At 42.5% G+C, this 19,667-nt stretch overlaps 1 protein-coding gene across 2 annotated transcripts in view; it reads left to right on the forward strand.

Annotated features, from left to right (window-relative positions):
- The window catches only part of suclg2 (succinate-CoA ligase GDP-forming subunit beta), a 96,998-nt gene that overhangs the window by 68,473 nt on the left and 8,858 nt on the right, over nt 1-19,667 (forward strand). The window lies entirely within an intron of this gene.

A 19,667-nucleotide genomic window follows, 5' to 3' on the forward strand; every position in this document is an offset into this window, starting at 1 on the left:
AAATGATGTCATTCTGTCCATTCTTTCTTTCCTTTATTTTCTAAAATGTATAGGCTTATATTAAGACAACATTCACACTCCCAGAATGTCTATCATGCCATTTCCTCTTTTTCATTGCCATTCTAGTGTGGTTATGAGTGATAGGACATTTGCTTCATAGAGGTTTGGTTATACTCTCAGATTTATTCTAAGCACTATAACACACAGTGTCAGTACTCAATGCTTTTTCACCTTAATTGACTCTCCATGGATCCTGGTTGATGCTTTTGTTCAAGAAGTTTAAGTTTCCATTGTGATGCCTACTTAAGTCCTATTTGGAACATTCACTGCTCTCTGTCACTTTTTATATGGTGTGATTTTGTCATGAGGGAACAGTAAACTGTTATCTGAAGGCACAGCAGCTGCGGTATGAAAACATGGTTATATTGTAACCTTGGTTCTCTGAGAGAAGAACCTGCCACGCCAGCATTGGTCTCTTTTAGCTGAACTGCAGGATGCAGCCAAGTGAGTCAGTGTGTTTGAAAGAAGTATCCACGTACCCTGACCATGGGGGAATCACTCCTTGTACTTATGGAATAAATAATGCAATGAAGACACTTGACATTTCACAGAGAACATCAAGTAACTGATAAATGGCAGGGCTACAGTATGTTACAACACATGTAATTAAACTATTGGATGATAGTATGATAATATGAATATATAAATATTTATTTATTAATAATATTTATCAGTAATACTAGGGCACCACCCTGAGATTAAGGGGCCAACCCTGGATACAGTCTCACAAAAGGTTGTTCATTTAAAATGCCAGTGTTTAAAATACCATTTTACATGGATCAGTCAGGTGAACAGTGAAGGGCTGAATCCAAGGGCTGACCCTCACAACCAACTGTTACCACGACACATATGCACAATTAGTCACAAACGACTGCTCTTCAAATGTACTATAGCGTTTATTTAACTTCAGCAATACGGTAGCAGGTCCCCTGAGGCGGCGGAGGACACAGCGGATCTGTGACTTGATTGAAGTAACAGTAAATCCGAAACTTCCTTCTACAGACAAAGTGAGATCATTGGCTATACAAAAAGTTAATCTTTTTGAGGTTTTGCATGCAGACCTGTGCAGATAGGTTGTGTTGTTTACTGGATGGAGACAGGGACGGACTGACCATCTGGCATACCGGGCATTTTCCCGGTGGGCCGACGTGCTATTTGGGCCGACAGTCGGCCACCTTTTTTTTTTTTTTTTAAAGATTGATCTGACCGGCCCATCAGCGGCCCATTTGACATTGGGCTGGCCCAATCACATTGTTAAACACCAACCCCTTTTGCTTTGGTCCTGCCGCCGTAATGCATTCGGCAAAAAAAGTCAGCGCAAGAGTTTGTTCATAACCACCGACCGGCCCTCGACACACGCTGGTCTGCAGCCCATAGATTACTTTCTTCACTGACACGTGACGGGGCTCATCTCATCCAATCATATCATGAAACACTTCCCTTCTTTTACGTCAGTAACGTAATCTGTTAGGATCTTTGAAAATGGAGAGAAAACGAAAAGGAGGTGCGGAAAAACTGCGAGACAAGAAGAAGCCAGCTCTTCAAACCAACGCTGCCAAATGCACAAAAATGTCTGATATGTTTGCCACAGCAGGGCCTTCATCAGCTCCCGTGGCCGATGACAGCGGTGGTGGTGGCGACATTGAACAGGGACATGCAGTAAAACCTGCGGTAAGCTGGACTGCTTTCAGAACACATGTATTGAGTAAAGCAACCCAACCCCTTGGTAAATCTGACAATGATAAAACATCAATAACATATTTTTGGCTAATGTTCTATGGCCAGGTTAGTTTGTATTCTAGTTACTTTGTTATACCTGTATACACAAGTATTTTTAAGACATTGTGTATGTAGCCCTCTCTCTCATTCATCTGTCATCATCCCTCTTAAGTTTTCAGTTTCTAAGCTGCTATTTTTATCTTGAAGATTGACCAATAATTAAATCTCTCTCTCTTTCTCTCTCTCTCTCTCTTTCTCTCTCTCTCTCTCTCTCTCTCAAACATACACACACACAGTTCAAAGTTCATTCTACATTCATCCTTTTGGACTGGGTCATTTTACAATTTATTGAGTACTACTCTTGGAAGAGTTAGCATCTGATCCATCATTTCTCATCTCTATTCTTTCTTTTTTCTTCCTCCCTGAAACACAGAGGTACACCCAATAGGATGAATTCTGCTTAAAGATCCATTACTGTGATGGAGTGGTGGAGTGTACTTTTTTGTAGTCTTAATAAATTAGACTTTTTGGAAATATTTAATGTGTCCACTCTCACTGATTCCCGTTAACTCATTGCATGGCTCAAGGTACGTGGTTTTAAAGAGTTGCACAGTGGGTATACACTCAAGAGAGCGACAAGACCAAAAAGGTATGCGTTATCAAATGTGGTGGGCCGGTCTGGTCCAAAATGCCAGGGCCAATTTCTTGTCCCATTGGTAGCTAAAAGAACACTCCTCACTGCAGCTGCTTGAGCTAACTTCATCAGTCCCAAAGGCCCAGACACATCTTTTAAGGTGATGAATTGATGATACGATGTGCCTAAAGGTGTAACGGATAAATTTCCTACATCGTTTACACTCGACAACTACTGAGCCATCCGCTAGCTACCTGCCTGAAAATGACTTGAAGCAGTCATGCAGACTGTTTATGCTGTGTTGGTCACTTGTGAACAGGAAACAGACACAGCCCACAGCCCTCCTTTTTTTCCTTTTTCAAAACATGATTAGACAGATTTGTGTTCGTACAACAATTCCATCTTTTGCCAAGCATAAACAGCACAGACAGTGGCCTGCAGAGAGCATATTAACCAGGCAACAGCAAGATTTCTTTCTTGTGAGTAAGAATTGATATTGAGGTTCTTGCGATTTGAAAATTTCACTCTTTCAGTTGATGATTTTGATATGAAAATAATTAATCAGCCACTTTTTGCAACAGCTTGCAGCATTAAGTTGATCATGTGGGCAGTTGTAATAAGTGTTTAAAGGTAGCTTAGAAATAACTCAGTAAGATTCAGTCTATAGTCTCTAGACAGCAGCTTGACTTGAATACGCTCCCTCTCCTCCCTCCTTTTTCCCCATACTTGCTTTTTGTACTGAGTTTGATTGTTTCCTTATTCCTACAACCAGCTGTACGATTTTTAAAAGCCCTCTGACATTCATCTTTTTTTTTCCCGAGTCCCGAGTGTCTTTCTTTACTAGTAGCAAGCATGGAAATGGCTGAGCACAGGGAGAGATGGGGGTGAGAGACTTGTGTTGAAAAATAGTGATAAAGGAAGGAAAATGTGAGAGAGTGCAGAAGGTGAGGAGAGAGGGAGGAAACGGGTGTGGAGAGCGGTAAAATGGGTGGAGGAGTGGGGGTCGGAGGGGGTTCTAGCTGTGATTACATTGTCCATCAGGCCACAGGACGGCCTGCATCAGCCCACAGGATTGATGTTTGACAGAATAATTAGAAAACTGTCTCAGCCTGTAATCACTGGAGCTCATCTTGCTGGAGAAGACTTCCATTCACTTGCTGCCACACATGCACCCACACTCACACCACACACACACACACACACACACACACACACACGCACACACGCACACGCAGGCAGCCAGGCTAGTCCAAGCCATCCGTGGTTGACTAGTATATGGGACAGTGGGTTGATAGAGTGGTGAGATGGGGGTGTTCCTGTTTATTCTCAAGGAACTGAAAGAGTTTATCTGCAGAGGTGGGAATTGGAGGCGAGTGTGGCACCATACTCACTGGTTCACTGAAGGCTGGAGTGGAGAACACGCTGGTGATTTTAAAGGTGTTAGAGGTAGGGTTTATGGACTGGAAAAAAAATGAATTAAGGGGAGTTTCACTACAGTGGATGGAAAAACGAATGAGATGTGGGACTGAAGGTTCCCCTAACCCTACTTTGACTCTTTCAGTGCTATTGTGTGTGCTACAGGAGTGACAGATTGTATAGATGTGGCTGCTTGGAACGCAAAGTCATATTAACATGTTAAATCGCATAAGATACAGTGCAGCCAGTGTACTGAACCACAACCCGCTCTGCCGCAGCAGTGAATAAACCCTAATGTCTGTCGCACATATTTCACAATTCAGTTTTGACACAGTTATAATGTCCAGTGGAAACCTTTACCCTTCCCAACTTTTTTGGCAAATTTTCAAGCTTTTTCTTGCTGTAAATTTGCTGTTGTGGATGTTAGTTGAGAGCTAATATGTCAGTCTAGTGATCTTATACCAACAATCCATCCTTATAGTGCCAAGAAGACTCACTGCACCTTTGTTTTAATAGACACATTAATGTAAGATAGAATAATTGCATACAGCGAGCCAAACTGAGGAGGCACAGGAATAAGTCTTGAACGTTGAGATCGAAAGTTGATTCTTGACCTTGTGGAAGCCACAAATGACTTAACAGTCTCACCACGAAGTACATTAGTAGCTGCTCTGGAGCTTTCAGTCATATCAAATCATTTCCTAAGCAGATGAAATTGTCCAGATGTCATGGAATTGAAAATGTTGAAATGTCCATTTTTCTGTTCCATGTTTGCTTAAAAATTGACATCAAAAGTTAGTTCTTGACCTTGGAACCAGTTGACCAAACAATCTTACCACAGCATCTAGGTTTCTGAGTCGATAAAGTGCATAAGTCTCAAACAGTTATTCTCCAGCATGTTAGTATGTTTCCGGTGTACTCCAATTTGACGGATTTCTCCTGATCATTTATTTGTTAGTGACTACTGTGTAATATTTCCTTCCTGAGATTGGCAAATTATGGTAATATGTCCACAGGGCAATTTTCCTGTGCTATAATCCTGAAAGTATATGTATATAATTATATAAAGTATGTATTGTCTGCACATTCCAGTATGATATCTAACATTAATGCATTAATGTAATAAGTCAGAAAGGTTTGTTCTATGCTTCAGTGATGTGAACAGATCTGGAAAAAACAGAACGCAAGCATGAAGACATCAAAGCTGTGAAAAAAGATGTTGGTGAACTCAATGATACTGAAATACAGTAAAATAACTATATAGTATAGTAATAATATCAGATATGCCACACGCAAGCTTAATGGAACATGTCTAAACTGTGTCTGATAGCCATTAGGTGTAACAGGACTTGTCGCAAAATGGTCACATTTCCGTTTCTAGAGCTGAAAAACCTCATGGCTTCTCCTGCATTTTTGAAACTTTTAAGCTTCATGTGGTGGACTCAGCAAGCAAATATCCATCCATCCATCCATTTTCTGAACCCGACTATCCTTTTTGGGGTTGCGGGGGGGCTGGAGCCTATCCCAGCTGTCAACGGACGAGAGGCAGGGTACTCCCTGGACCGGTTGCCAGTCGATCACAGGGCAACATATAGAGACAGACAACCATTCACACTCACACTCACACCTACAGGCAATTTTAGAGTCACCCATTAACCTAATGAGCGTGTTTTTGGTCTGTTAATATATAGTTGATATATTTATGGTGTGGTCGAGTGTTCTGAAACACAGATGGCAGGACTCTGATTTATTCTGCTATTGGAAAATTGTTGATCATGTTTTTTTTTTTTTTTCAGGTTGCATGTGTTGATTGACAGTGTAGCCAGATCATTAGTTTCACAGTCCAATTTTAATTGCCATTCACCAGTGAGGGCAAAAATGTGGGAATTTTGCATTTTGGATGGGTTTCAACCAATGAATGTGTTGGTTGTGTATTGATTTTTGGCAGTCTGAGAATTTGTACACATGATTTTACTGTGTTCTTTACCCTGGGTGGATTATTTTCCTCACTGGACTAACCTGGTTTGTATCCAGTCCACTGTTACCAGTTCAAACGTACAGCCTGAAAACATCCACAACAGCAGGAAGAGTTAAATAACTGAAGGTCCAAGGTCTTCATTAGGATAATACCCTCAGCCTGTAGTTCAAAGGTCTCATTATTTGTCCACTTTGTATGTCCCTCCTGACATGGAGCAAGCCCCTAGATGAGACCTCAATCGATCTTGAGTCTACGCAGCCTCTTCCTTTTCCTCTTGAGGCTTTTATTGGTTTCTCTGATCCCTCTAATACCTGAGCAAACCCTTAATGGCTAATTGATATGCTGCTCTGTTCTCCAGAGCTCCATCAAAAGTCTGCAGGGCAAAATGTCAGCCTTGGAGCCATTGGTCGCCCCCTCCCCTGAAAGGCAACTAAAACTCCTTCGCATTTGCATTTGAGAGCGGACCACTTCTCCATTTGATGAGAGCTGAGGACATGGGAAAAATTTATGTTACAGCTCCCACTGCAGTAAGAACGTATGGGGTAAGCACACTAACATGCCCAATCAGTGTATGTATCCATGTCTGGCTTTTTGAAAAATTAATCCCTGATTGTGCCCATCTGTTTCGACCAGGTTTGGGTGTTTCTGGCAATTTAGCACATGCTTGTCCAGACCTCTCAGGACCCGCAGGGGGTGAACACGAGGGAAGGAGAAAAAGGCTGGAGAGCAGAGTGAAATATGTCTGTTCTATCAATTTTGAAATTACTCATTTTGCCAGAGCTGAGTGGCATTGAAAAACAGTCACTGGCTTTCAGTAACTGCCATGAGTCGGTCTTTGACGAGGATGAAAAACAAATCAGTGTGCTTGTAGAAAGGGGCGCTATATATAGAGGCCATATGAAGATAGTCTCGTCTATAATCTTCTGAGAGCTGCTTTCTCAAACCTTTGCAGTGGCTCTCAAAGCCACACCATTTCAACGATTAGATCATTTATTTAGCACAGTTCACTGAATTATGTACATTGCAGCATACCAAAAGGCTGAAGGATGTGTACATCAGTGGTGTCTTTAGTGTAGAGTGTGCGTGAGGGGTGAAGATGATGTGTGAGCGTTGCTAAATGCATAAAAGAAAAAAAAGGGGGAACCGAGGAGGAACGAATGCCACCACGTAAACAAAGGGATGCCTGCAGAGAGAGATTGTGAGTGACAGAGCCTAGATTTTATAGGATGAGCACGTCGAGCTCAGGTGTTACCAGAAGGCACCGGTGACCAACCACAAAAGGGAAACAGCAAGGGGTCGCCACAGTTGTGTGCTGTGAGACTCGGCTAAATAAGAAGTAAGACTGGAAAACTTCTCTGAACCCACATAGCCTGTCCCTGACAGCTTTTCCTTTAGTGTGCTTTCACAAAGATGCCTGCATTGTGGATATGGAGAGCATCATCTAATTGGATATTATTACTGTGAAATTAGGCGTTAGATCAGACGTAACCTGAGGCAAAGATAATAACAACTTTCAATCAATATATTTCTCATAATCATTTCTCTCCATTGGACTTGTTTAATCTAGCATTAAAAGAATGAGATGGCTTTGTTCTGGCCTTAATAGAATCACAAGGAAATCGTTATTACCTTTTGAATTCTTTTGGTCAAACTAGCGTTAGATGGCTACTGTTTTTTGTAGAAATCAACCGTCGCTACACCAACTGTATTCATTATATTGTTCTGTGGCCTAACTCCCCCTACACAAGTTAAATGCTAAGATGTTCGTCCATTAGTGAAATGCACTTCTCTAAAGGTGAGCGGATGGTCTGCACATTTAGACATGCAAATGTTGGGGAGGTGGCGAAAAAAAAAAAAAATGGGGCTGGAGCGATGATTTGCCTTGCAAAGCACACCAATCTGCCCTTTCGATGGCTCATTGGCTCCCAAGATCAGGTGCAATCTGAACTGGAATCATTTGGATAATTGACCTTCTGTGTGCATACATTAGAATAAATTAATTTTGATTGGCCATGCAGCATTAGGAACAAAGTGGGAAATGTTGGCTCTTTTATATTCAGCTGCTGGTTTGTTGTACCCAGTCTCCGAGGTGATTATGTATGCCATTCCCCAACTATTATGCATTTCTTCAGTTTAATAAAATAATTCTTGCACAATACAGCGAGACACAGAACTGTACTCAACTTTTTAGGTAACGCTTCAATCTGACTTAGCAAGAAAAGTATTTCCAAAAGTAAATTTGTATGAAGATTTCAAGTGTGTGGGTGGGATTTTGTGTACATACATACATACATACATACATACATATATATGTGTGTGTGTGTGTGTGTGTGTGTGTGTGTGTGTGTGTGTATAGTCTTCATGCCTGGCTCATGTGGCTTCTTGTCCTCCCCAGTTTTTCCCATCTCCATAAGTGACCTTGCTATTCCAATGAAAGTGCCCATACTGTGTGTGTCTACACCAGGCCCATGCCGTCCTGTATGTCTCATTGCTGCCTGATGGACAGCCATTAACCCTTGGTGAAGAGGTTGAGGAATATTTATGTCTGCCTGTCAGCAGTGACACGACACCCTCTGGGGATGAATAATATGCCTGCCCTACACTGGCTCCAATTGTTGAGTCCAATTCACAGCAAAGTGGTTGGTGCGTGTGTGTGTGTGCGTGTGTGTGTGTGTGTGTGTGTGTATGCACAGTGGAAAGTTGTGTGTGGGTTCAGGGGCATTCTGATACCCTGAGGCGAGCAGCAGGAGACGAATCCTACATCCCTCACTGACATCTGACAAACCTCCCGCTCACCACAGAGGTCGTGTCTCTCCTCCTCACTCTGTGTCATGCATGGCATCTTTCTGGTGTTCTGAATCAGCTTTCTGTCTCTTTCTACTGAAAGGGTATATTTTAGATTAAATTTTACAGTCTTGAAGTCTTCAGTCATATAAGCTTAATTGTGGGGCGGGTGGCCTAAAACTAAGTAACTACAGTAACCACTATAGTAACTGTGGAATGGGATTTGCCTTAAAATGGAATTAAACAAAAACCAAAAAAATTGTGTCCACAGAAAAGTTGAGATTTGAAAACAGCATAGTCGTTGTTGTGGGCTGCTTTCAGAATTCATCAGTCATTTCACATCAGTTACAATCATTGCTCAATTAGCCTACATGGGTAGCTAATCCTAATCAAGAGGCAACCACTGAGATTGTTCTGGGTCATCTTCACTTGATAATGGTCACCACGCACTCACAGCAATGAGCTTTAAGAGCAGCAGTCAGTGTGCTGCAGACTCGTTTTGACCCTAGCACCACCTCTCAGACTACATGCAGACTGCCTTAACCTCTGATTTGTGGTGGATGTTGGAACCTACAAGGGAGATTTGTAGGTATCAGACAGGACTTTATTATTAAGATAATCTAATTTATATTTTCTTTAGCTAACTATCGTAAGGCATTGACCATCAATCAGAGATAGAGTTGCGTTACTTACTCTGTGTTAGTTTGAGTTCATGAAGGTCCTGGTTGCTTAGAGTGGTTTCTCGAATGGAGGGAGCGCTCTTCATGCAATAATGATAAAGTATCTCCTTACTTCCTTCTGGATCGTCATTGGTGTTTCTATGGTGAATGTGGGCGGGTCGCTGAGCTACTGACCGGCGTAACCACGCAGTTAGTTTCACCGCTCCGTCTCATGAATGATCACAGCGCTCACAGAGGACTCTGCTGAGCAGCCCGAAGTGTTATTTCACTGTTTTATTTGCATTTATTCCTTTTATGAGAGCTAAGGACAATAGCAAGCAGAAAAAAAGGCTGAAAAACTGTTCAACAGAGGAGTTTCTCTTCTGCTCAGATGTGCCTAAATGAGCGCGTGGACATACCTGTGTTAAAACATCTGTAAAACTGCTCAGGTTCATTTTTTAGCATGTCACCTTTTTCTCAAAATTCAACCAGATAGATTGAACGGAGTGGACTTCATTTTTTTCATGATGATGCTACAGTTATCTCAGGCTCCTATAGACCTATATGTGCAGCATTTTTTTAATGATGGTAATGAAACTGATGCGGTGTTGCGAGGTGCTGCGGGATACCTTGTTACCGGATTACCGCCCAACCCTGATCAGAGATAAGCAGTGAAGGCCAATGTTCCGTTTACTGAAGTTGCAAATCGATCTTATCTACCAATGACACAAAATGGGATTATTGATTATTAGTTATTGTTAATTAAGGATATTTTGGGGGCGCCATTATTACCGAAAGCACAATAGTCAATTTAATCATAATGAGCCCGACAACTTCTAAAATCAAACTTACACCCTTGAATAGATGTGATATCAGGATTTTTACTGCTTTACTCCATTAATGAGCCAGGCAGGTTCTGAAGCAATACAGTGTGTGTACATACTGTACAGCAGTCTTTATTTCTTCAGAACCATCCCTAAGGTACTCTGGAAATTCATCAGCGCCACTTCTAGCTCTCCCAATTTGTTAAAAGCTATTACTTGGTAACAGAAAGGAATGTGGACATGACCAGTAGGTAGCACATTCAAAGTCTGCACACTATTACAAATTTACTTGTTTACTTACAAGACAAAATAATACAGGCAGACAAACCTAAGGACACAATAAGGGAGGGGGCGAGGTGCATACAGAAGATAGAATTGATAGAATAAGACTCTACAGGCAAAGTTAAGTTCCTAAGCACCAGTGGCAACCCAGACCTTTATCAGAATCTTCAAGAAAAACTGCTTCACCTCCATTTTTAACAGATCAAGGTTGCCCTCCAACCGATGACGTATTGCAAAGCGGGATGCTTTGTGCACTTTCCAGTTGATCACGATTATTCTTTTTTCTGAGAGACATCGGAGCATGAAAAGGAAATAGAAAAAGAGCGAAACAAGTCTGGTCCAGCAGACAAACTACAGCATACAGTGGGAAATTGACTTAGGATTTCATTCATTTTCTCATCTTGGCTTCACACAATAGATCACAGCAGAATAGAACCTCTGTGAGCACAACCATGCCATGGTTGGTCAGAATAATTGTCCTCAGTTTTAGAAAGACTAATGTAAGTAATATAAGCTCTGCACAAAATTTTATACTGAATTACCTTATGTCTTCCACATTTTGAGGACTTACCTGTCGATTTCCCTTATTTTCCCAGTCTGTACTTGTTAAGGAGGTGTTGAAATGGGTGGAGCAGTCGGCATTGGGTGCTGCACAGGTTAAGGAATGTCAGTTTAAATTAATGGCAATTACCGTGAGGACCAAAATATTATAATAAAAGGCTAAAAATGAAATTGTAAGGCAGCAGTAGAGGCAAGATGAACTGCATTTCCAACCACATCTTCCCAAACAGATATAGTCTGGCTTGAGGCAACAAACAGTTGGTCTTAAATTTAAACTGTGTCAAGATGAAAGCTTCCTTTTCATACGTGAATCATAATAATGTCGGATGACTTGATGTCTGCACAATATGTTGTTAGAAATTTGTTCATGGAGATTGCACTTTTTTTGAACTCATCATGTCATGTCGTGTCTGATTAGCTGCTCGACTCTCACTTGAATTTGTCATTTTATGCTGCGTGAGAGATACCAAAAACTCCCCACAAATGAACCTTCACATCAAAAATGTGAGGGCAGGTGAAAGCAATGTATAAACTCTGTGAAGGCATACAGAAAGGGTAGAGAGCAAACAACAAAGCTGCGTGATGATGATTCAATTCAATTCAATTCAATTTTATTTGTATAGCGCCAAATCACAACAGAAGTTGTCTCAGGACACTTTCCATATAGAGCTGGTACAGACCAAGCTCTTTTATCTACAAAGAAACCAACAATTCCCCCATGAGCAAGCACTTGGCGACATGATGATGACGATGATGGAAGAGTGGAAATGCCATTTGGACAATTCCTGGTTTGCTGACATGTTGATGTCAGGTGGAACAGCATGAATCCACTGAAGCATCATGTTTGGTGTCAGCAGTGTGCAGTGGTGGTGTTGTCACATGGCTGATGTTTTCTTTCATTTTAACACAGCAGCATACTTAAACATCGACTCAACCAACAAAAGGCTTTTACAGGGAGATAATGATGCAGGTTATAAAGCACAGCTTGCCTCCACACTCAAAGTCAAACTCAGTTGACTTCCGTTAACTATTGCCATTTTTCCAAACAGTAGGAATACCCAGGCAGAAGCATGCATGCAGTGAGCGCCCGCAATTAGAGCTCATGATGCACTCACAGCATGAGTTTTCCATGTGACGGGACGAAGGTGTTGTTTACCTTGATGATGTGTTGACGGTTTGCTGCTTCACACAACCTGCAAAGTGCCTGTCACCTGCAGCACCTCGACGTTCATTGTTTTTACTAAAGTGGTACAAGCCATTGCACTTACTGTAACTGCTTCACAGTGAAAGCCTCCCTGTGATTCTTCTCCCTAAAAGTGAGGGTGCCATTTGTTCAGTGAAAATAAATACAGGAACGTGTGAGTGGAACAAAACTCCAAACCACAAAAATAGTTAGTTATGCAGGGACTACAAATGTACTGCAATCTTAAACATGGCGGTGGCTCTCTCTCTCTCTAGCCCCCATCACACGGTGATGGAGGCAATGGTTTGGCCCTGATATTGTGGTCAAAATGCACATCTTTGTCGCTTTGCAACCCATGGCCTTAGTAGAAATGTAATGCTATACCTGGGAAAAGAGCTTTCAAGGTTTTTCAAGGGTTTTCAGCCTCCAAATATCAATCTGCTGTGGCACTTTTAGAATATGAAACGTTTAAAATGACAGGCCTTCCATCACAGACACAAGTAGACAATGATTAATATGTGTTACTAGGCAACCCCCAAATCCCATGAAAACAAAAGTTATTACATGACTGCAGCAGAAGTATATGTAGATCCATCAAAAAATAGCTTCCCTTGCTCATTTGTGCTGTGTTTTCACAGGAAAATCTAACTAAAAATTCAAAACGGACTCGTTTGGGTGAAATGAGGCAGGAATTATAGAATAAGACTCTCAGCCATGACACACTGCACTATTTTTGTTTTTGCTCACCATTTTAGACAGTTTTTGTGTAATTAGTGTTATTTGTGCTGCTCACACCTGTCAAACATGTTTAAAATAATCTTAATGGGACTGTCTGGCAGTGACTGGATCAGAAGGCAAACGATTACAATCATTAAACACCACATGCTCTATCATTTTATCCCCCAGCTGTCAACACCAACTGGCCCAGACTGGAAAGGAATCGATTCCATTTGGACCAATCAGTCATTACTCTCAAATCATAAACGTTAGTTGCCCAAAATTGTAATGTCTGTTCACTCCCCCACTCCTACCCCTTTGTGTTTTGTGCAGATAGATATTTAGCTTGGAAGTGGCGAACTCTCCGACTGCAAACACAGCCCTGGAAATCCTCTCAGTGGGGCTGTGTTATAAGAAACCCAGCCCCAAGTCCAACAAGATCAACAACCTGACCTCATCCATGCCATCACATATCCTCCAAGCTGCCTCGCCAAACATCTCTTCCTGCCCACCTGACAGCTTGGACTTAAAGAACTGTTGCTTTTCTAAGCCTGTACCAGCCCACTGAGTCTTTGCATGTGATTGATCTTGGGCTATACAAATACAATAAACGTCACTTGTACACAACCCCAGTGTGCAATGCAAAAACACTGCTTCACTTGTAGGACAGAACGACTGGTTACACACGGCCGTCAGGCAGCTGTCACAGCCCGTGACCCCGCTGCTCACTCACAAGGGATGGCAAACTTTAAGGCTATAATGGCCGTCTCCGGAATCCATTCTCTGGTCACGTGGGTCCTGCCAGATCTCACCTTTCCTCATTTCCCTCACACTTTCTTCACTCACCCATACCTTTTCACAGAGCTCTTTCAGCTTGAAGGAAAGCCATACCTGCCTTGATTGGTTTCTCTACTTTGGCCTGTAGAGAAAAATGGAGTCAGAGGTAGCTTGAGGTGGCAGAGTGCTCATAAAGTACTCTTGGCCAGGGCAGATGTGAGAAGACTCAGTGATGTGGATAAATGTGAGAGAGAAATATCAATGCAGAGTGAGGTTCATGCGGTAAAATGGTACAGCAGGACATGAGGACTGAGGGAGCGCAATGTGTCTCTGTGGCTGATTGTGTTTTCAAAAGGAATCATGGTGAGGTGATATGTTAATATGTTTTCTGAAAAGGGAGTTGGAATTGCTTGCCCACAGCAAATACTGTAAATTTTGTGCATACTGTGTATATAAATTGCATTTTGAGTGAGCTGGGTTACGTATTTCAGTCCTTTTCATAATATGAAATGAATCCAATGGCTGGGAAATGTCAATGGTACACCTAAAGAGGAGCTAACATAAGCTAATTTAGATGGTAGACTGAGGGTAGTGATTGCATCTTTATGCCCCCCAGATGAAACCTTGTCTCCACCGGGCATCGATCAGGCACGTATCTGGCTGCCTGTTGCGGTGGGTTTTTTACCATCAAGTGAAACTTCAGATGCCACTGTCTGTCAAGAGGTGTCTCCACCGGTGACATGGCCAATCTTTGACATAACGCTCAGTCTGTCTCTCCGCAGTCCCAAGAAGGGGCTGTCATGCTTCAGCAGGCCGGATAATTATTTCCCTCTTATCCCTCCTTGCCAGAGCCAATCCTAGCCTTCAATAGAAGCCAGGGACCGCACCACTTCCCATCACCTCTCTCCGTCTCCTTTCTTCTCCATCTCTCTTCCTCCATCTGTTTCACTTCGCCTCACTCTCTGACTTCAAGACCCTCTTTTCCCTCAGTCTGTCTTTGTGTCATTCTCTCTTTCTTGTTCTGTATCCTCTCTAAGAATAGATTTGCACAGGCAAAATAGCTTTTCAGTTCCACAGAATTGACGCTCAGTAGTAAACATAGCATAAAAGATTGCCATATGAACATCTTTATTATATGACTTACCTTGGCTACCTCGCTTGATACTCCCCACACATATGACAAGAACACATCAAATCATGCTCCTTCTTTCATCCACTCAGCGTTATCATTCTGCTGTGACATGAAGCTCAATTACACAGTGTGGGCAATTTCAAGGAATGAAACAGTTGGCTGTGTCTAAAGTCTCAGTGGTGTGTCATGACAGATAGTATTTATCTTTTGTAACTTGGCCGGATATTGATAATCTGTGTAGACTATGTAGACATGACTTTATATTTTTTAAGGTTGTGTGTTGAGTCATTCCATCCAGATCCAGATATATCTAAAGTAAATGGTGGGCAGCTAAGCTCAATACCTTCTGGTTCAAATGCAGCATGACAGGTGGACAGTGTGACAAAGTGAAAACAAAACATATGTTAAGAAATCCTAAACAACACTATAACCATGAAAGGCAGTCTGCTCCTATCCCACTTCAAATGTGCACAGAAACAGAATAATCGTTTCTCACCAACAGCTATCCTGTCATTCCAAGATGTGTGATTAGAGCCAGCCGGTCTGCCTTGATTCGGAAGCCGTGCATGTTAACCTGTGGCCCCAGGGCTGAGCGCGGGGCCCCGAGCAGATCGAAAACAAATAAACAAGGCCTGCCAGAGCAGGCGGTGACAGTACAGGCTGTCTCCAGCAGATAAGACAGAACAATAGCCCTTAATAGGCCACAGAGAGACACACACCCATCTCCAGCCCTGCCTTTTTCTACTCCTATCTGCTCGCTGGTAACAAAGGAAACAAGATGCTTTCCCTTTTCTTTCTTTCCTGCAGAGAGATTAGGACCGCTTAACAGGGGTGTGAGCATGAAAATGTGTATTTGAGTGATAATTCAGCAACGCATGCAAAACTTGTGACAAGGAGCCTCGCAGAATGAGAAGGAATACAATGCTTTTATTCCCCCCTGGGTTGAAATTTGGAGGAGAAAAGTACATCGTGTTTGTTTGCTGTTTTTCAGGCTGTGGAAGGAATACGAAGACACTCTGAACATGTGATTTTGCTTTCCAGTGTCATCTTCATTGTTCAGTCCAAGCACATGAAAACTGACAGTATGATTCGTTAGTTTGCTAATTAAAGACATACATGTGTCTATAATAACAACACACGGATATTTTGTCAAGCATGCATTCAAGGCACATTTCATGAAGACGCACAGACCGCAGGAGTACAATACTCGACCACGTGAGCGTGTTAAATTGTCTGGGCAACATTTCTTACTTGCCCTAAATGCAGTTAGTGAGGCGTATAATAGCAGGCAGAAAAGCCTGTTTCTCCTGTGAAGGCCCTTTTTTGACTTTGACACAAAAAAGCCTTGGCAGGGTATCGGAATGCCAGCAGCAATGATCCTATTTTGTAAAATCTGAATCGTTTCACCGGCACCCAGGTAGAAGGCAGCGGCTCATGGCGTAACACTGTCTGAAAGAACACACAAAGATCCTCTAAAAAGAGCGAGCTGGCACATTACACCTGATGCCTTTATGCTGAGCTCTGATGAAAGAAATCCACCCCGCTGCCAAGTTAGCTCACCTGAAATGAATGCCTTTAAGGAAAGAGGCTGTACTTGGTTCTGTGACAGGAGGTAAAATGCTACAGAGTGTGATTCTGGAGAATTTGAAGGGATTGGAGTGTGCAGTGTGCAGTGCTATTTCATACCTTAAGGCTGGGTTTCTGAGACGCTGTGAGTGGAATGGAGCAGAGCAGTGTTGGACTTTTGATTGAAGACGGCATCATGCCAAGGAGATTGACCCTAAATTTGGCAGCCATTCTTTTTCTTCAGTTCATCTTTGTGGCATTTTAACTCCAGTACAGACCAGTAGCTTGCTAAAAAGGAAGCAATGTGTTTTGAACCTAATGTGCACAGCACAGTCTGCCAAAGAACAGCCAATATGCTTGACCAAAGTATGTGTTGCTTTTTAGAACTGAGTGAGCCATCCCAGGAGAGAACATGATTAGAACGATGAATGAGATGCACACAGTTTTGCTTTTTCTGCTCCTTTACCTCCAGTGTCTGCATATTTTCAATTTAAGGCAGCATTCCCTCTGGGCACACAGTATCACATTATCTCTCTTCAAATTAAAGGGAGGTGGTTGTGTGTGTGTGCGTGTGTGTGTGTGTGTGTGTGTGTGTGTGCGTGTGCGTGTGCGTGTGCGTGTGGGTGTGTGTGTGCGTGTGCGTGTGTGTGTGTGTGTGTGTGTGTGTGTGTGTGTGTGTGTGTGTGTGTGTGTGTGTGTGTGCGTGCGTGTGGGTGTGGGTGTTGCAGCTCTGGATCTGTGATCTTTACTTGGAATTGGCAGAAGTGGTAGAACTTCTACATCAAATGTCTGCTTATTTTTGGTTGTGGGTTAGTACGGGGAGAATAGTGTTCTTCAGGCTGTACACTTGCTTATAAACCAAAACCAGAGAAATGAGGAGCAAAAAAAAAACTTGCTGCAAAGTGCAACTCAGTCCTCACCACATCCATATTTCTATAGACTGCATTTACTTCTGTGCCAGGCTACATAAATCATGTCTTATGTATCATTAATATACATGGGTGTCAATAGTAGACGCATGAATGGAAGAAATATGGTTCTTCCCAATAGAGACAGAGTTGAAAAATGGGCTGCAGATAGGGTGAGAATAGAGCCTTCTCTAGTGAGGCTGCAAAAAGGCATCTAAATCTCTGCTGCCCCCCAGTGGGAGCCAGATCATGCTGTGTGTGTGTGTGTACACACAGCATTAACACTAACCTGTCTCACGATGGTGTAAACCCAACACACAGTTCTTATTAGCCACCCGCCCGTCAAGACATTGATATCATGAAGTGGCGCCCCATACACACATACAGTGTCTACCACCACCTGTGCGGTGGAGTCTAGCACCACTGTCGCATTAAATACATTCCACTGTTACTGCTGCTGCTGATGCAGGTGCAATCACTTTTTACTTCAAATCATTCCATCTTTGTGTAAACCTTTGCAGTGTACAGCAGACTCAAGCCCAGGGGATTTGTCCAATAATATTCAAGCTCCAGATACGCTTCTCTCCTTCCATAAATTGTACAAATTCATAGTGACAGTGGCAGTGTTGACCTTGCACCCCTGCTGTGGACCACACCTGCACGGGGCAGTGGGGAAACACACATTCACACACATGCCCTAAGGCAGACACACATACTGTACACACACACATACACTGTGAACTGCAGATCGCTCCTAACAGGCTGTCAGAGGAGCTGTTCGATACTCGGCCGAGGTTTGAGAGCCAACAAGCTGGTATCATTTCACACCTCTTTCTGTCCGCCTGCCTTTCTCCCACCGCTGAACTCTTAAGCAGTCTTTTCACTGTCTGCCACACTTCACACGTTTATATTCACTCCAGTCATTGAATAGACTATGTCACGAATATAGCAGTTTGCTTTAAAAAGTGTTTAAATATCTTTTAGCTTTTTGGGGGGGGGGGGGGGGACTACAGATTTATCTGTAGTAGAACTGTGGTAGAAAGCTATGATCACCCACATTCATGCCTGTCAACACACACAGACATCAGTGTATGTGAGTGTGTGTTGGACGTGGAGGTTGGATCCAGTGTTTCCAGGCTCGGCTCACACAACGGGCCTGAAGTCAGTAGGATATCTGGACCCCTGCTGCTTTGACCATTTCACTGTTCGTTTATTAATCTGTCTCCTCGTGAAAAGTGCAGCGTGAAATCAGTGGAGGGCTCCTTTTGCAGAGATAAACTATGAGAGACAGTTACGAATACAAGATGTTCTTTTTCGACAAATAACGAGTCCCATGTTAGCAGAAATGGTGTTTGTTAAAATCGCGCTTCAGGACTCTAGTTATTAGTCTGAATGAGTGTCTGAATGATACGCGAAAGTGCAAGTAACCATATTGACAGCATGAAATCACTGATGAAATGACTCTCACCTAGTTCAATTTGATTACAACACACAGCAAAAACTCACAAAATGGATAGTAAATTGAAAACCCTGCTCTCCCCTTTTTTCTTGTTTTTTTGGTAATTGGCCATTGTATAAGTGAGAAAATGATGAGTCCTGCTGTGGAAAAAAAATAGACTGTCATCACTTTCCTCTCCATCATCCATTATTTTAATATATTAGAACAGCTCATTATGTGTGATCACATATGTAATCTGGAGGTCACGATTCATTTTGCTTTGAATGAGTTGTGTTCATTTGCAGTTTGGGGCTCATGTTTGCCTTTTCCCCTTGCTTTTTTTATTTTTTTTTTTTTGCATTCCTGGTCACATCCCTGTGTGACTTACTTAATCAGCATGAAACAGCACTGTGTTGACCTAACAGGCTTGCTCAGTTTCTTTGCATGGCGTCTGAGTCTTTACGCCGCAGCCTACGTCTGTGTTTGTTTGGGAGCTCTCTCCTGGTCTTGTGTCATTCTCTGCTGTTTATAAGGAGATGCTCATTTGGATAGCGCATAGAGGACAATGCCATGGCTGTCGCTCTGATAGCTATCCAAGTCCTTGATCTTCTCTCCCTATAAACATCATTACCACACACTGAAAACATACACATTCACAACAGGCACACACACACACACACCCACAAGCTGCTCATCCAAATCGGCGCTAACAGATTAGCAGTGATTATAAACAAACATGGAGGATTAATCCTGTGTGCTCTCAGTCTACTTTTCCACTGAGCTAGCCAGGGTAATTACCAAGTGCTAGATTGTTAGTGTAATCACACACACACACACACACACACACGCACGCACACACACGAGCTGTCTTGCTTCACGACTTAGTGATATCAGTTTTGTGCTCATTTTGTGAGAAAGTTGGAGATGTCTTGCGGTTTCTTTGCAAAGATATCTGAAGTGAACCTGGCACAGACAGATTGTCTGGCACAACTGAACGCGTTCAAAACTCAAAGGTTTGTTCTTTATAGC

Source organism: Chaetodon trifascialis, chromosome 3 (genome assembly GCF_039877785.1).
Source record: "Chaetodon trifascialis isolate fChaTrf1 chromosome 3, fChaTrf1.hap1, whole genome shotgun sequence".
NCBI lineage: Eukaryota > Metazoa > Chordata > Actinopteri > Chaetodontiformes > Chaetodontidae > Chaetodon > Chaetodon trifascialis.